Raw genomic sequence first — 17,153 nt, forward strand, 5'->3', positions numbered from 1 at the left:
GCTGGGAGCCCACCTGTGGCAGCTGAGCCAAACATACACTACAACCTTGGCCAGGGCAGCAGGAGCCTGCCCACGGCAGCCCTAGCTAGGGCACTGGGAGCCCACCCGTAGCAGCAAGTGGTAGGGGATGGGGACTGGCCTGGCCAGCCAACCACCCAGCTAGGCCAGAGGCAGGGGTGCATGGCCTGAAGCAGAGCTGGCAGCAAGGAGGGATAGTGGGCTGGGGGGCTGGTGGCAGAGGAGCTCCCCTGGTCTGGCAAATTTGAGACCACTGTCATGTCCCAACAATGCCAGACCAAGGAGGTCGAACCTGTAATAGGATCTACAATCCTACAGTTATTCATGGCTTGAACTAACCCAGTACTTTCTGGCCAGAATGGGGCAAGGACTGGAAAGTCCTGCAGGAACAAAAACAGGGAGAAAACTTGGGCTTGAGGCTTATGTTCAATTATTACTTAAAATATCAGCAAAGCAGAACCCAAAAAGGAAGCGAATTTGTTTTTTCTAATGTAGACATTTCTAGTGTAGGCAGCTTACAACATGGTCCATTTCTCCCTCCATACCCTATAACAAAACTGTGTTTTAACCATGATTTAGTTTAGATGGGAGTTTAATTACCAAATTATATTGCAATTTCAATCCTGAATCCCACTCTAGTGTCTTTGCACTGTTCCAGCATAGCCATGTTTTATGTCACCCTCCAGTCAGCCCCCAGCACACGGAGCATACTAGTGGCCTTCCTGTAAGGAGACATGGCTGGTGTGCTCATGTCTAATTAATAGCCTGTTGAGGGGCAGAGACAGCCAAACATACTGTAGTGTAGCTCTGGAGCTATGCTGGGGCTGAACTGGTCCCCAGCCAGCCTCACAAGTGGGAAGGCATGAACAAGTCCTCCCACCTCAGCTACACCCCGCAGACTCTTGCTGTAGCTGAGCATTGATGGGGTACGTCTTACCTACCTGGCTTTGCCAAATAGTGTATAAGTATATTTGATAACAGTAGCAGATCATTCCTTGTATTATGTTTACTGAACATCACATTAACACTATGCTACCACTTAAGTGGATGTAACTTATGTTACTCAGGGGTGTGAAAAACTACTTCCTGAGCAAACAGTTACATCAATTTGAAGCGGTGTCTCCTGCTGGCATAGCTTCCGCCTCTCATTGAGGTGGAGTAATTACACTGATGGGATAGCACTTTCCCATCAATATAACTTGCCTTCATCAGACACGCTGCACTGGCACGACTGCATTAATGCAGCTGTACTCATATAGCACGGTAGTAAAAGATAATCCCTTAGGCTATGTCTAGACTGCAAGCCTCTTTCGAAAGAGGCTTTTCCGAAAGATACTTTCGAAAAAGCCTCTTTCAAAAAAGAGCGTCTAGACTGCAAGCGGAACTTTTGAAAAAGCAAGCCGCTTTTTCGAAAGAAAGCGAGTGAGTCTGGATGCTCTCTTTCTAAAAAGCCCTGTTGGCATTCAAGAATGCCTTTTTTCGAAAGAGCACTTTCGAAAAAAGGCGTTCTTCCTCGTGAAATGAGGTTTACCACCGTCGAAAGAAAAGCCGTGTTCTTTCGATTTAATTTCGAAAGAACGCTGCTGCAGTCTAGACGCAGGTGAAGTTTTTTCGAAAAAAGGCTAATTTTTTCGAAAAAAAACCCTGAGTCTGGACACAGCCTTAGGCTCTGTTCACACTCAACAGCCACAGCTAGAGGCATTCAAAAATGAAAAAGAGTGTTTGCAAAAAATTCATAAGTTTCATAAATGTATTCAAAATGTTTTGATTGGAAAAGTGTCAATTTGAATTCTTTTCTCTGTCTCTTTCTTTTTTCCTTTTCACTGGTTTCCCCTTTTGGCACTGAAAATGTGGGGGAAAAAGGGGGGGGGAAGGAAAAACTGAAATGGAAGTATAGGAGAACTAGCTTAATTTGGTTTTGGACTAGTTCATAAAAAAATGTCAAAAAATTAAATTTTCTTACACATTTTTGTTTTAAAAAAGGATTTTTATACCTTTTACATTAAAAAATTTCTACCAGCTCTTGCCACAGCAATATTTGACATTTCACATCAAGCACTGTTCCAATTATTGATAACTAAGTATTTGTAACTACTGTAGCAAGATTTAATGCCCCACTTCAGAAAAGGATTTAAAAACCCCATCCAAATTTAAGCATATACATATTTGTTAAAACCATGATGAAATCCACAAGTTAAAGTCGAAATTGTTGACAAAGGGTCACTGAACCAAACAAAAGGAGAGGGGGGAAGAGAGCTGACAGCAGGTGATATAGCCAAGTGTAACAATGTTTCACAATTGACTAAGAGTAACAGCTCTCTCCTCTCTTTTCCTGCTATTACCCACTACTCACTCTACAGTCATGGTCAGAACTGGCTTAACTTGTGCTACCCATTGGCCAACTTGTAATATTACATCAGGGCAATAGTTAAACAGCTTCTTCCTTCTGTCCAAGTGGCCTGAGAATGGCTTCATTTGCCAGGGAGACCCTCCCAGCATAACTGGGATTCCACCAACAGTTAGATTCCACCAACACTACAAAATCATCAAGTGTCTCATCAAGGAGACAAGAGTATTATGACCAGTTCCCTTGATATATAAGTGTAAGTTAGATGGACACCATGTTCAGTATGGTTTGCAAACCACATTTCAACTGTGTTTGAGCATAACTGGTTTTGCAAACATTGATACAAGCTCTTCTGTAGGCAGAGTCTTACATTATGAAAACTTCTAGATAGCTTTCAACAGCGCCCAGAGGAGATCAAATAGATATTTCATAAAAACCTACGCTTGTCTGCTTATTCTATCTAATACTGATAAGTAGTGTTTACTATAGTTTTACAAAGATATTTTCAGTGTGAACACTGGTTTCGGAGAAGTAGCCATGTTAATTTGTTTCAGCAAAAACACAAGGGCTGTGTCTACATTGGCACCCTTTTCTGGAAAAGGGATGCTAATGAGACACTTCGGAATTGCAAATGCCGCGGGAGATTTAAATATCCCCCGTGGCATTTGTATGAACATGGCTGCCGCTTTTTTCCGGCTCAGGGCTTTGCCAGAGAAAAGCGCCAGTGTAGACGTGATCTTTCGGAAAATAAAGCCTTTTCCGGAAGATCCGTTATTCCTCTTAAAATCAGGAATAAGGGATCTTCCGGAAAAGGCTTTATTTTCCGAAAGATCCCATCTAGACTGGCGCTTTTCTCCAGCAAAGCTTCGAGCCAGAAAAAGTGGAAGCCATGTTCATGCAAATGCCACAGGGGATATTTCAATCCCCCGTGGCATTTGCAATTCTGACTTGTCTCATTAGCATCTCTTTTCCGGAAAAGGGTGCCAATGTAGACACAGCCAAGGAGCCTGGTTTTAGAGACTGACAAATGTATTAGTATTAGGTTATTAGGATTATTAGCTTTAATGAGATACAACTAAGAAAGAAAGAAAGAAAGAAAGAAAGAAAGAAAGAAAGAAAGAAAGAAAGAAAGAAAGAAAGAAAGAAAGAAAGAAAGAAAGAAAGAAAGAAAGAAAGAAAGAAAGAAAGAAAGAAAGAAAGAAAGAAAGAAAGAAAGAAAGAAAGAAAGAAAGAAAGAAAGAAAGGCCCAGGGATGGGAATGTGACATCAGTACTAATCAAATCAGAGTGTGCATGGCTCATGACCAGCAATGGTGAGAAGGTGAGAGTACCTGAATGAAAAATTACCTATTGTAATTGCAAGAACCACTACATGTGTCTATTTAGAAGACCTTGGTGTGAAATTTACTTATGAATTCCAGCTCAGCAGTTTCTTCTTGCAGTCTGTTTCTGAAGTGTTTTTTTTTTAACATGAGAAAGGCAACTTGCAAGGCTGAAACTGCATGTCCGGGGAGGTTAAAGTGCTCCCTCACTTACTTTTGCCATTCTTCTAATGTCCGATTTGTGTCCATTTATTCTTTTGCATAGAGACAGTCTGGTTTGTCAGATGTACATGGCAGAGGGACATTGTTGGCACGTGATGGCATATATTACACATCAGTAGATGTGCACATAAATGAGCCTTTGATGGTATAGCTGATGAGGTTAGGTCCTGTGATGGTGTCACTAGGGCTGTGTCTAAACTACATCCCTTTTTCAATAAAGGGATGTAGATTAGGCACATCGATATCGCAAATGAAGCTGGGATTTAAATATCCCGTGCTTCGTTTGCATAATGAGAGCTGCCGCTTTTTTTCAAAATGGGGCTATTTTGAAAAAAAAACTGGCAGCTTAGACGAGGCATTTTCGACAGAAATGCCCCATTTCGAAAGATCCTGTACTCCTCATTTTTCTGCCATTTGTTTGTTTGTTTGTTTGTTTCGAAAAAAAGTAGCAGCTACCATTATGCAAATGAAGTGCGGGATATTAAATCCTGGCTTCATTTGCAATATCGATGTGCCTAATCTACATCCCTTTATCAAAAAAGGGATGTAGTTTAGACACAGTCGAGGGCAGATGTGTGGACACAGTTGGCAACAGGGTTAGCTGCTGGGATAGGTTCCTGAATTAGTGTTTCTATTGTGGGGTGTGACATTGGTGGTATATGTTTCAGATTGGAGGGCTGTTTGTAAGGGAGGACTGGCCTGCCTCCCAAGGTCTCTGAGAGCAAGGGATCATTGTTAGACCAGGACTGAATTCTGTCTGTGAGAACACAGGTACTCCACCCTTTCTGTATCTGTGTCACCAGGTATTAGTCAAATTAGACTCAGATGACTGGAACAGTAACTGGTTCATTAACATGAATTAACTTAAAGGACAAACATAAAAATCTGGATGTCATAACAACAATGGCTTGAAGCCAGAACCCACAATATAAACGGGGGGGGGGGGGGGGAATACAACAACAGGGGGTCCTACCATCATCACGATGTCCAGTGAAGCTTCAGGATAGAAAAAGGGAACTCATAGAGACAGGTCAGAGTTGCAGAGACTCAGGTAGGTGAAAGGTCTTCTTGCTTCTAGTCTTCCTTTTTCTTTTCTTCTATTCTTGATATGCCACCCTACGTGGGGACTGGAAGGAGAGTAATGGTAAGTATGCATGTGAGTATGACTGGCCCTGCTGCAATCTCCTTACCTGTAAAACAAATAACTCACACATTACAAGTGTGGGGCACACGGTTGCTGCACCATAGAGTACTCTCCCAGACATTCTCTCTGGTGGGAAACTACCACCCTCTGTGGTGACAGCGACCAAGCTTCTGCCTTGGATGGCCTTATATGCCAAACAGTGTACTAGCTGTTGCTCCAGCAGCGCTAAGTTATGCATGTATGTAGAGAGCCCTGAGGGTTAGGTGAACACCCCTTATAAATGCTTTGTTGCCAGGCAAATTAGTCAGGTGACACACTTTTCCTGCCTTTTTTTTCCTTTTCCCACTCTTTTCAGGTAGGGGATGGTGACAGGGAGCGTCCAGACTACCGCGCTGAGCTGCCAAACAGCTGATCGGCTCAGCGCAGCAGCCATTTAAATTTAAATGAAGCGGTGATTATTTAAATCGCCACTTCATTTTCCTATGCCGGGTAGTCTAATCTGCATGCCTCTGTTGCCAGAGGCATGTAGTCTAGACGTACCCTAAGTAATGGCTAGTGGCATTCTGTTGCTTTCTTTGTTGGGTCTGTCCAGTAGTAGGTGAGTTCTGGGTATCCACCTGGCTTTGAGTTATGTGAAATCCCTTGTTTAAAAATTAATCATGGTCTCAAAATATTATTCCATTTTATGTATTACACAGTTGACCTTATCCTAAATTTTTGTTTGTGTAAACTGCTTACACTACTATCCTTCTTATTAATATATGGGAAATGATTAATTATATGGTCAACAAAACCAGGAGAACTCAAATCATATGTGTCCTGAAGGCAGGAAATGTCATCAGGTTATATATTGCCATAAATATTTCTAGTATATTCAGCAGTTTCCAACTGTGCCTGTTGCAATGTGACCTACAGTATTTGGTAAACAGGTGTACACCGTCATTAATGTGATGAAATTGGAACATATTAGTGCCACACAAATGTTCACTAATAACACATACGTCTTATATACTCCCAGTTATATCCTCCCAGTTGATTCTACGCATATATCTCAATAAGAGATTAAAATAGCTGCAATATATAAATGGAGCCCAGCCATTCTCTCTGACAGATACACAGCTTTCACTTTGGAGCTGCAGGTGTAGTTCAGATAAAAATTAAAGACAGAGAGGATTACTTAGAAGAAAACACCTGGAAATCACCTACGGTCCTGACACATTCTTAAAACAAGACCGTTTCTCATAATAGGGTGACATGTATTTGTACTTACAATTATTTGTTCCTAAATAAAAAAAAATTTCCTGCTTATAAGGAGAAATGAATGATATACTACTGTTTATTCAAAAGTAATATCACTAGAAAGCTGTCTGGATACATGTATTTTTCTACATATAAGTCTTAAGATGAAAGTCCCAATGTAAACATTAGTATAAAGCAGAGGTAGGGAAGACCCACGGAAAAATCAGTTGGAGGGCCGCACACAAGTGAGAAGCTCCTGACTGAGAAAGAAAAAGACACTCCCCACATTTCCCTTGTATACCAGAGTCTCCTGGGGCCCAGGCTAGTAGATTTTGTGTGCTCAAGCCCTGTGTGTGGATAAGAGAGAGGCTGGAGCACTAGCATGGGCTCCCAAAACTGAGCCTCGGGGGCCAGATCCAGGCAAGCTGAGGGCCACATCCAGCCCCCGGGCCTGAGGTTCCTCACCCTGGTTGAAAGTGTGGATATGAGACACTACCCTGGAGAAATCAAGAAATTCACTCTGGAACCTTGAGATAAACAAAGTTCTATTCATATATGTTTTGTGCTACAAATAAAAATAAACTGTAGTCACATTCCTCAGATAAGTACTCTGAAAGTCTCAAAAGAAAAGAAGTTACCCTCATCAAGAACAGGTGAGGAAATATTGTATATAAAATCAATTTGAGAAGACCTTTTAAAATTCCAGACACCTTAGATTAATAAAATGGTTATCATTTTTTAAAATAAAGCACAATTTTTTAACAGAACATCGAAAACAAAAAGGCAAGACATGTTATAATCAGAAAGCAGGCTCCTAGCCATTGGGAAGAGTAAACATAACTGGGAGAGTAAATTAAGAGTAGGAATTGCTTATCTGAATATAATATGATATTTTGGAAAAACTCTGGAACAATCCCTCATTAAAACATTTTTAACGGTAGCTATTTTTATGCTGAAAAGTAGTCACAACTGTGCTTTCTATAATGTAGCCAGAGCCAGGAGAGTGTATAAACTCAGATTAGTAAATAATAGTGAGTTTTCCATGTTTAGCAAGGAGGAAAAAAACATATTGAATCAATCCCACACATTTTAATCCAGTCCCAGATGGAAGGCTGGCTATTGGTTGAATGCTGACATGTGTTTGAGCTGTACAGATCCCAAAACCCCTCCCAAGGCAGATCTGCATTGCAGTCAGTGAAGGAACAAGATTTATTTCCTATACCCGTTTCACATGCACAGATATGTAGACAATCAGAAAATTCACTTGCAGATCACCCACAGTAATACACTATCGCCTGTAATGTTTATTATTTGCCTAATAATACAGTTAATTTTTATTAGTGTGTTCCAAGCTGTTAAACATGGGGATTTAATAATCACCCAAGACAGGGGTTCTCATCTTCATTGTGGGGAGTTCTTACACCACCTTCTGACAACAAAAATTACTAAAATGACCCCAGGAGGGAGGAGCCAAAGTCTGAGCCTGTTTGAGCCCCATTGCCTTGGGCAGGGGTGCCAAAGCCCACAGACTTCAGCCCCAGGCAGGCAGCATGTAACCTGAGCCCCACAGTCTGGCACTGAAACCCTCAGTCTTCAGTTTTGGCCTCTGGAATAAAATTCAGGCTTTGGAATCCGTCCCATACCTCAGCAAGTCTAGGCCAGCCCTGATGACCACATTAAAATAAGTTCAGGACCCACTTTGTGATCCTGACTGACAGTTGTAGAACTGATGACCTGAGATATTAAATAAGACTTATTCATAAAATAAACTATTACTTTTTAACACTTTGATTTAAGGAGCACAAAATACCTTACTTGAATTGCCATAAGGCTCAGGTCCTGGGTTTGTTTTCTCCTTTGGCAATATTACTTCTAGGGATGTTAAATTTTGATTAATCAGCTAATTGAGTAATCAAAGGAATTTCCATCAACTACTCGATTAGTCAGTAAGGGATGAGACAGGGTGCTCGCTATCCTGGCTGTGCCTCTGCCTTTTAGATGTAGTAAGAGCCACCCACTCTTAGTACAGTAAAGTCTCGGTTATCTGACCTAAACAGGACCGGAGGATGGTCGGATAACTGGAAATGTCGAATAATAGGGATGGTGCTGGCTCGTGGCAGGACAGGGGCCCGGCACGCTCGGAGGTGGTTGGCGCACGCACTGCCCCCTCCCCGGCGGATTCCAAATGCTGCGTCCTCATGAGGGGCCACGTCCTCCCCCATCCTCTTCCTCCCTCTTCCCCTGGGCCGCCTGGACGTGCAGAAGGCCCCAGCACTTCTGCCTCTCCTCAGCCCGGTGGCGGCCCCTCCCCTTGCCACACACCCTCCTCCCCTTCCCTTCCTGCCTCGGCCTGGACTCCCCGCTTGCTCCAGCCAGGAGCTGGGCTCGCTCCGCAGGGGGCAACTTCCTCCCTTCCCCACCCCCCCAGCCCGCAAAGTTTTGGGAGGGGGAAGCGGGTCCGGGCCCGCTCCTAAAAGCGGAGCTACTAACACAGCAGGACGGCCAGGATCGGGCCCCGAGCGGGGCACAGGCCCAGCATACCTGAGCGCCGCACGAGCTCGCAGCGCGGGCATGAGCTGCTCCAGGCGTGGGGTGGGGAGGTAAGGTTGCCGAGCCCGTGCTGCGTGTTCAGCTGAGGGGAGCCCCCGCAGACCTGCCAACCAGCGCTCCTGTCCAGCCCTGGAAAAAGGGAAAGAAAGGCCATTGTGGTATGAAGTGTCCCTGGAGCCCCTTGCCATCACATGACAGGAGGCACCATTGGATAAAACGGAATGTCTGATAAGTGAAGGGCGGAAAATCGAGACTCTACTGTACATTTAAAAAGCTGAGGTGCAGCAGTCGGACCGGCAAAAGCGGGGGCTGCTTCAGTTTTCCTCCCCTGCCACACACATACACACACAGCCTGCGAAGGCGGTGCTGGGAGGAACCAGCTTTCAACCTGTTTCCTCCCAGGACCGGCTAAGAGGCAGCGGTGGCGGGGAGGGGGTGACTAGTCCACTTGACTACCCAATAAGCTTATTAGGGTAAAAGCAGCGAGAAGTCCTGTGGCACCTTACAGACTAACTGAAGTGTAGGAGCATAAGCTTTCGTGGGCAAAGACCCACTTCGTCAGATGCATGCAGTTAGTCTATAAGGTGCCACAGGACTCCTCGTCCCTTTTGCAGATTCAGACTAACACGGCTACCCCTCTGATACTAATTAGGGTAGTCAACTAGTAGCTTATATCCCTAATTACTTCTGTGAATTTCTCTTTCTCATCAGGGATCATTTGCTGGTATGTTAGGATCTTTTCTTTTCTGTGGAAAAAATGCCTGCATTAGTTAAATCTAAGTCAAAATATCTTATATTTACTCTTTGCCTCTTTCCATATGGTGATGACATTAGCAGTGCTGGATCTAAGTGCATTCATTAGCACTAGCCTCAACACAATTTAGCCTGCAGCATATTAACTGGGTTTTCAATAGTTATAAAATAAACACAATGCAACTAAGGATGTTAAGAGATGGTAATTGGGTAATTGTGTAGCTGATATAATTTGTATCGACTACACAATTAGTCGATAAGAGAAGGCGCTCAGAAGTCACTATCCCCACTGTGATTCTACAGTTTAAATGTAGTAAGAGCTGGGCTCTTGGAGCTGAGCTCGTGATGGGTCCAGCAGCCTCTGTCCACAGGGATCTCAGTGGGGAGTTGCAGCAGCACCATGGAGAGAGTACTGGAAGGAACCAGATTTTAAGCCACCTGTCCCCCCTCTCCCCCTCCGTCCCGGCTCTTGCTTCCTCCTCCCCAAGCTACCTCTAATATAGAGGCAGCGGGGAGGGGGAGAGGGAATGTGAGTAATCGAGTAAGTCTACGTTTATCGGGTAGTTAACTAATCGACTACTTTTTTACATCCCTACATGCAACTAACATGATTGAAAAAACCCACCATTTTCTCCCTGACAAGACACACCCAACATCTTTGTCTTTCTTCAGGCTAAGGCCTGGTCTATACCCACAGGCTACGTCTACACTGGCCCCTTTTCCGGAAGGGGCATGTTAATTTCAGCTATCATAATAGGGAAATCCGCGGGGGATTTAAATATCCCCCGCGGCATTTAAATAAAAATGTCTGCCGCTTTTTTCTGGCTTTTAGAAAAGCTGGAAAAAAGCGGCGGACATTTTTATTTAAATGCCGCGGGATATTTAAATCCCCCACGGATTTCCCTATTATGATAGCTGAAATTAACATGCCCCTTCCGGAAAAGGGGCCAGTGTAGACGTAGCCAGCGAGTTAGATTGATGTAGCTTATGTCAACCTAACTCGGTAAGGGTCTACACGAAAATGTAGCTCCCATCCCAATGATATAAATCGAACACTACACTAACTTAATAACTCCAACCCATGAAAGGCATAGTGCATAGGTTGATGTACTTTAGTTGACACAGTGTAATTATTGTGGTGGCTCTACATCAACATAACTTAGGTTGACTTAATTTTGTAGTGTAGACTTGCCCTAAGATTTAAAGGTGATATGTTAGCTAACACTAACACATTTGAAAATCATACACAAAGCACATAGTATTACTAAGCTGCTCAAGTTAAAGTGGGTTACTCAACCAGTTTGGCATTTTTAAACATATATGCTGCCTCCTTATCTACAATAGATTTTTCAAATGTATTTGCTAACACATTCTAACAGAGGGGTAGGCAAATACCAGCCTGTGGGCCAGATCCAGTTCCCCAGCATTAGCCTCTGCTGGGCCAGCACTGCAATATTTACCTGCATGCCCTCAGATATAGGTGATTGTAGCTTCTGGTGGCCATGGATCACCGTTCCCGGCCAAAGGGAGCTGCAGGAAGCAGTTTATCAGTCTGTGCTGCTTTCCACAGCTTCCATTGGACAGGAACGGCAATCCACAATGAACAGGAGCTGCAATTGCCCGGACCTGTGGATGCACAGGTAAATATAGCAGTAGCAGCCTGTCGGGGGCTAACCCTAGCAAACTGCCACCGTTTTATTGCCCACCTATGTTCTAACATTACCACTTTAAATTCTAGCTTAGAAAATGGATTAACTGATAAAATTAGGTCCTCTGAGCCAGCCTATCCTGTGATCCAGCCACCAGAATACAACTTTGTTCACCAACAATAGTGCAAACTCACATTTCACATTCCCACATTACACTGGCACCTCAGGAAGCTCCCTTTGCCTGATTTTTTGAAGTCTTATTTATTATATGGTACATCTGAATAGGCCTTGGAAAAACATGCCTGGTAAGCAATCTCCCCCCCTCCCCCCATTTTTTGTCAGAGGGACTCTCATTTAATCCAGAAAATTATCTGTTCAGTAATATAATTTAAAAAGAGGAAAATGCCACTAAATCAGTCTTAAGGGGAAAAAAAGATTGAGCTAACCCCACAAAATCAAAACCATAAATATGTCCAGATGTGATTAGTGTTCAGCACATTATGGAAATTTGATTTGTCTACAAAATAGTACCATACTCACAGCAATCCAAGATATGGATTATTTTCCATATGGTTAAGGCTAATCACAGAGTGTGTGTGCATGTGCATGCAAAATCTTTACAGAATATAAACCCTTTTGTACAGAATATTGCTTTAGAAAAAGTCTCTCTACTGACTGAATGAAAATATACAGCCTCTCCAAGGGAAAAAAAGCCATTTAAAAGTGCTTTTAGTTGAGCTATCTGCTATTTAATATTCTTTTTTTCTGTGGTTATAGCCCCATGAGAGTCATGGCAACCAGGTGTACTTCTTCAGAGGACAGACATTTTGCAATAAATCTAAGAGAGCAAACAGAATAGAGCAGTCATAATTTCAGGAGGAGATGTTGGAGTTAATGTGTAGTGTTCCTTTGGTTATTATAGGCATGTATATATTAGACATGGAGAGGCTTTAACAGAATAGGTAAAAAAATATTTAAACCAAATGGTGTTTAAAATAGAACAAATGTATACTTGTTCAGATTTTTCATCCAGACACCTAGAGTAATTTTGGCTGTAGACGTTTTAACATTAATTGGGTCAAGTGCATGTTTGCAGTCTACATTGGATTAAAAATGAATGTAATTATTACTGCCACCATTTAAACACATTTACATACTGTGTATGTTCCTATGTTTGCTCAGAAAAAGTAATGCAATAAAGTCAAATACAGAGGTCAAATGATGGGTCCTAAATAAGAAGAAATTGCAAATTATATACTAGTTCAAGCTTCTGCTGTAGCATCCATATATATACAATATTATGTTCCTATACATTCAGGAAAAAACCTGCCTACTGAACAGCCAACTGCCTTGCAAACTAATTTAGACTCTGTAGAATCATATAGCCCTCAGGTCATCTAAAGAGTGAGTATAAAATACATGCTTTTTAAAGTGCAAACTACTGTCCATCACTGCACAGAGGAGCCTGAATGTTTGCAAAAGCAGCTGGAAAGAAAGGAGGAGCCATCTCAGTGACCTCCTGATAACTGCTGCTACGTAATATGCCATATTATGGGGGGGGGGGGGGAGAGGAAAAAAGAACCACTAGCAAAATGGATTAAAAATAATTATATTACATTTCCACATAAGAAAATGTTGTGTGTTCATTAATGGAAAGGAGTATGTCCACGAGATATGATTAATTCTGAGAATCCTGGAGGCAAGTTATCCACCTAATAAAAATTCTCTCAACTCATGTGCCGAAGTGGCAAAATTGGCATAATACATTCTGTCGTTTCTTAGTTATTCAGAATGGTTCCATTAAAACTACTATGAACCTGTGTAATCTGAAAACATCAGCTGCTGGTGTTCATTGTTCTGCGCTTTATATAGTCTTTGACCAATGTAAAATGTATGTAAAATCCTACCATTTTCAGTTAGTAGCATTTTACTCCCACTTTACACCTATATGAAGGATTGCATGCAGTGCAAAATGATGTAAATGAGGATTTTTTAACTCAAACTTCATCTGTGTGAGGACTAGCAACAAGATCAAATCAGAGGAAAACAGAGTTCCAATAAAACTGAATACATTATTTGAAACCATTAAATTTCTAACATTATTGTGATAACTACACACATACGTGCAAATTAAACTTACTTTACTGGGAATGAGATTTTTACAATAATATCTAGACAATATCACACAAACAGATGAATTTAGAAAAAAAATATTTAAAGGAACTAATACAGAGATTAACCTGTCTATTATGTTTCTATTAACGAACAGAATTTCTATAAAACTGTGTTTACTCCTGCTTAACATTATAATGAATCAAATGTATTGATATTAAATGAACCACATTAGTTCCTTTAAAAAAAAAAAAAACTCACCTTTCCCTCATGTTGTCATTTATGGATCAGTTTAATTTCCCTTTATATTCTCCCCTTATTACTCCTTTCCAATAAATTTACTATATATTTACACTGTTACAAATTGTATTTTATATACTGCATGACTACAAAGTTTATTTCCACAGATATAGCCTACATCAGAGCACTATTTCCAGTGTTTAAGTTTAAATATAAATAAAAAGAATACCTTTGAGACCTCAATAATGTATTGGCTTTTTCAGATGAAGACTTGAGCCATGTCACTCTTTGAATGATGTAAAGCAATTCTAGAAAAAAACAGTAGAAAACTTTTTGCTATATTTTTTATTTTAAAAGTTGAAGTCAGTAGTTGCTATAATGCATATCTTTGTTGCCCATAGTGCTTAATTCTGTAATCGAATAGAATTCTAAATCTGGCTTGAATCTGAAAGAGTAGCAATCTTCTGAGTATTATAGAGTTGATACTTGATCTATAAAAAGAAATAGTCATTAAAAATGTACAGGAGACTATGGACACATTTTTTCCCCAAACTGTGTTTGTATAACTGTAACAATCAGGATGTTTTATCAAAAAAGAAAGTTTAAATGCGCAACAGTAGTACAAGCCTTATTATAATAGAAGGTATATGTTTCCCCCTCTGTTCTGCTTATTTACTCAAAATTTTTTGAGTACTGTTTCTGCTCAACTTTTTATAGTGCCTTTCCCCACCTGCACCCCCTCAATAAAACCACACCCTCAACAATTGATTTACTCCACCCAATAAACAGATCTTGTGATCACATATGGGGGGGAGAGGAAAAAAAGCCTACAAAGGCTTAAATACTGACTTATTCTACCTATTATTTTGGCTAAAAGGTGTAACTGAGTTAGGGTATCCTCTTGAAATGGCTACTGCAGCCATCAAAGAGGAAAAAGATATTCAAGACTATGTGAGAAGAAAGGAGGAAGACTTTTACAGGTTGAATAGGGTCTTATTTGGGTGGGATTATGCTTATTCTAATGCTCTTCTCTAGAGAGACTGAAAGAATTGCCTACCTATACTTATTATTCAGTTTGTATCCTTCTTCTAATGCTAGATGTAACAAACTGATTAAGTACTTCCCAGTCACACTTACTGAATTACTTGAAAGTTTGTTAATCCCCTACACCAGGGGTTCTCAAACTTTGTGATACTGTGACCTCCCTCTAAGTTGCTCATGACCCCCCGGGGGGGTCGGGACCTACAGTTTGAGAACCACAGCCCTACACGTTTGTATAATAGCAAAGTCAAGAGAAAGCAGACTTTAATAGTGATGTTGCTTGTTAAAATGCTATTGTTAAAACTTTCAGAAGTGACTGCAGATTGCTTAATTTGAGACATCTTAAAATGACTTGACTGTTAAAGTGTAGGTACTTAATAATTCTGGCAAATGAAATTTATTTACAATATAGCCAGTTGAATAGCACTGAACTGTGAACAAACATGGTCAAGATTTTTCAGGGGTGATTTTTGCATGGCTTAGTTTTGGTATAACCTAAACTTACTTTTGCAATATAGACTTCTGAAAATTTACCATTTTGAGACCAGAAGCAAGGCTTTTCCAGTACTGCTGTCTCTTATGAGAACTGCAGTGATTTTGTGGTAGTTAACATTTCTTATGAAAACATGTTGATAAGTGCCAATGTATCAGTATTCCCTTATTCAGATATCCCTTATCCAGCAACTCCTATTACTATCAATGGGGCAGCAGTCACCTAGATGACCACCATGTCCCTACAGTCCCTTTGCATGTGGTAGTGAGCCTGCTCTTGGTTTGGATGCCATCTCCAACTGTTTTCAGTAAGACTGAAGTCATCCCCACAGGCAAAATGGCTGCTATTCCATGGTTTAGGGAGCTAAACAAGCCATAAGTACCTGGAGGAGCAGCATGGTGAAAGGTGAATAAGGTAGAGGAACAGGTGGATCTACAGGTTGCATGGGAAGGTAGGTCTGGAAGAGTGCAGAGGAAAGTGATGGGGCAAAGAATGGTACTACCTGAAGTCTACAATAATGGTGATAAAGGAGGGGGGGGGGCTCTCTGAGTAACCTGGAGACAGTAGTCATGCCAACCCTGGCAAACTGATCATGCTTATGGCATTTTGGCATCTTCAGGGAGCCCTCTGCTATGACATGAGAAGTTTCTCTGAGTTTGTGACTTTTTTCAGGACTGGGCAATAGCATGCTGGCAAAATTGTGTTTGAGTGCCCTAGGGCTGAGAATACTACAGACACTTGCCCTGCCTTCAGGTAGGGAGAGGAGCACTCTAAGGGCAGTTGAGTGAATTCAGAGACCTGGTGTTGCTGCTGGGTCACAGGTGGAAAATACAAATGTTGCTGTTTGGTGAAGAGAGTAGCTCTCTTATCTCAGGGTGAAGAAAGAGTAAGAACTTCCATCTGAGCAGCCAGAGAGAAGATTGCATTTTCTGTGCATTACTTTTTAACGGTATGTTAACAGACACTGTAGGCAAATAAGGGGAAGGGGGTAACTGATTTAAAAACCCCAGATTTTTCTGGGACAATCTTTATTCTCTTTAGGGGTTTGTCTCATGACTTTCAATCTCTTGAGAGGGCAATACTGTCTGTCTTTTGTCTGGACATCAATTACATAACTTAAATTGAAATGTTAATTTAGCTTTTAGTGATGTCTACACAGCAGAAAGTCAAAGGAAGAACACTCTTCCTTCAACCTCCCTTACTCCTCATGAAATGAGGGTTACAGCTCAACATTATTTTGAAATAAAGGCTAGTAATGTAGATGCAAGCTACATTATTTCAGAATAATGCCAGCTATTCCAAAATAATGCTGCTGTGTAGCTGTACCCTAACTTTGATAAGTCAGTGTTCGAGGTGATATATTGTTTAATGCTGTAGTATACTGGCTACGTTCTGTATATTTGCCCCCTTCCTCAAAACTGGGTCTATTCTTTTTTTATTTTGCTTGATGGAAGTGAGCCCACATTCTTCCCATGTAAATTCTGTAGGATTTTTGAGGGTGAACGTATGGCTACCCTTCGAGATGGGTCACCCTCATTCGTTCCTACGGGAATGCAGTTTGCTGTGCGGGAAGATGGCTGCTCCTCTACGCTGCCAGAGCTGGCAGGAAGAAAAGGCTGTGTTGAGCAAGTGACCATTGGAAGAGATGAGGAGGGAGGTCCTTGGACTGTGGAAGCGCAGGAAGAGACTGGGACGCTTGGAGGGTGCAGGCTCGCTGGGCAGAAATAGGGCACAGTTCCTAGTCAGTCGGCATCGTCCTTCCATCGGGGACGCTTTCATTTTTGCGTATACGGACTTAGGGGTGACTGGTGACAGAGTCTCGCATGTGCAACTCAGGCGCCCTAGGCTGCTCCCAGGCTCTTGCAGGGATAGTCCCTGCAGTAAGGAGCTTGGGCCGCCACATACAATCCTACGTAGGTAGCGGAGTCGGGGGATGGTGCATGACGGAGCCTGCCACGCGCCTTCAGAACAGGGAACTTTCGCCCCCTCCCGCGTGGCTATTTCCTACAGCGCGCTTGTTCGCA

General features: G+C 41.9%; 1 long non-coding RNA gene across 3 annotated transcripts in view; it reads right to left on the minus strand.

The window, feature by feature from the left end:
* Positions 1 to 17,153, minus strand: part of LOC112545186 (uncharacterized) — a 78,147-nt gene that overhangs the window by 60,394 nt on the left and 600 nt on the right. For all 3 annotated transcript variants that reach the window (XR_016350053.1, XR_003088631.3, XR_016350052.1), the window contains exons 2-4: positions 13,825 to 13,903; positions 8,833 to 8,970; positions 4,882 to 5,035 (exon numbers count right to left, since the gene is read on the minus strand). This is a non-coding gene — a long non-coding RNA (uncharacterized LOC112545186). The remainder of the gene's footprint in view (positions 1 to 4,881; positions 5,036 to 8,832; positions 8,971 to 13,824; positions 13,904 to 17,153) is intronic.

Source organism: Pelodiscus sinensis, chromosome 7 (genome assembly GCF_052426305.1).
Source record: "Pelodiscus sinensis isolate ZL-2025 chromosome 7, ASM5242630v1, whole genome shotgun sequence".
NCBI classification, from domain to species: Eukaryota; Metazoa; Chordata; order Testudines; family Trionychidae; genus Pelodiscus; species Pelodiscus sinensis.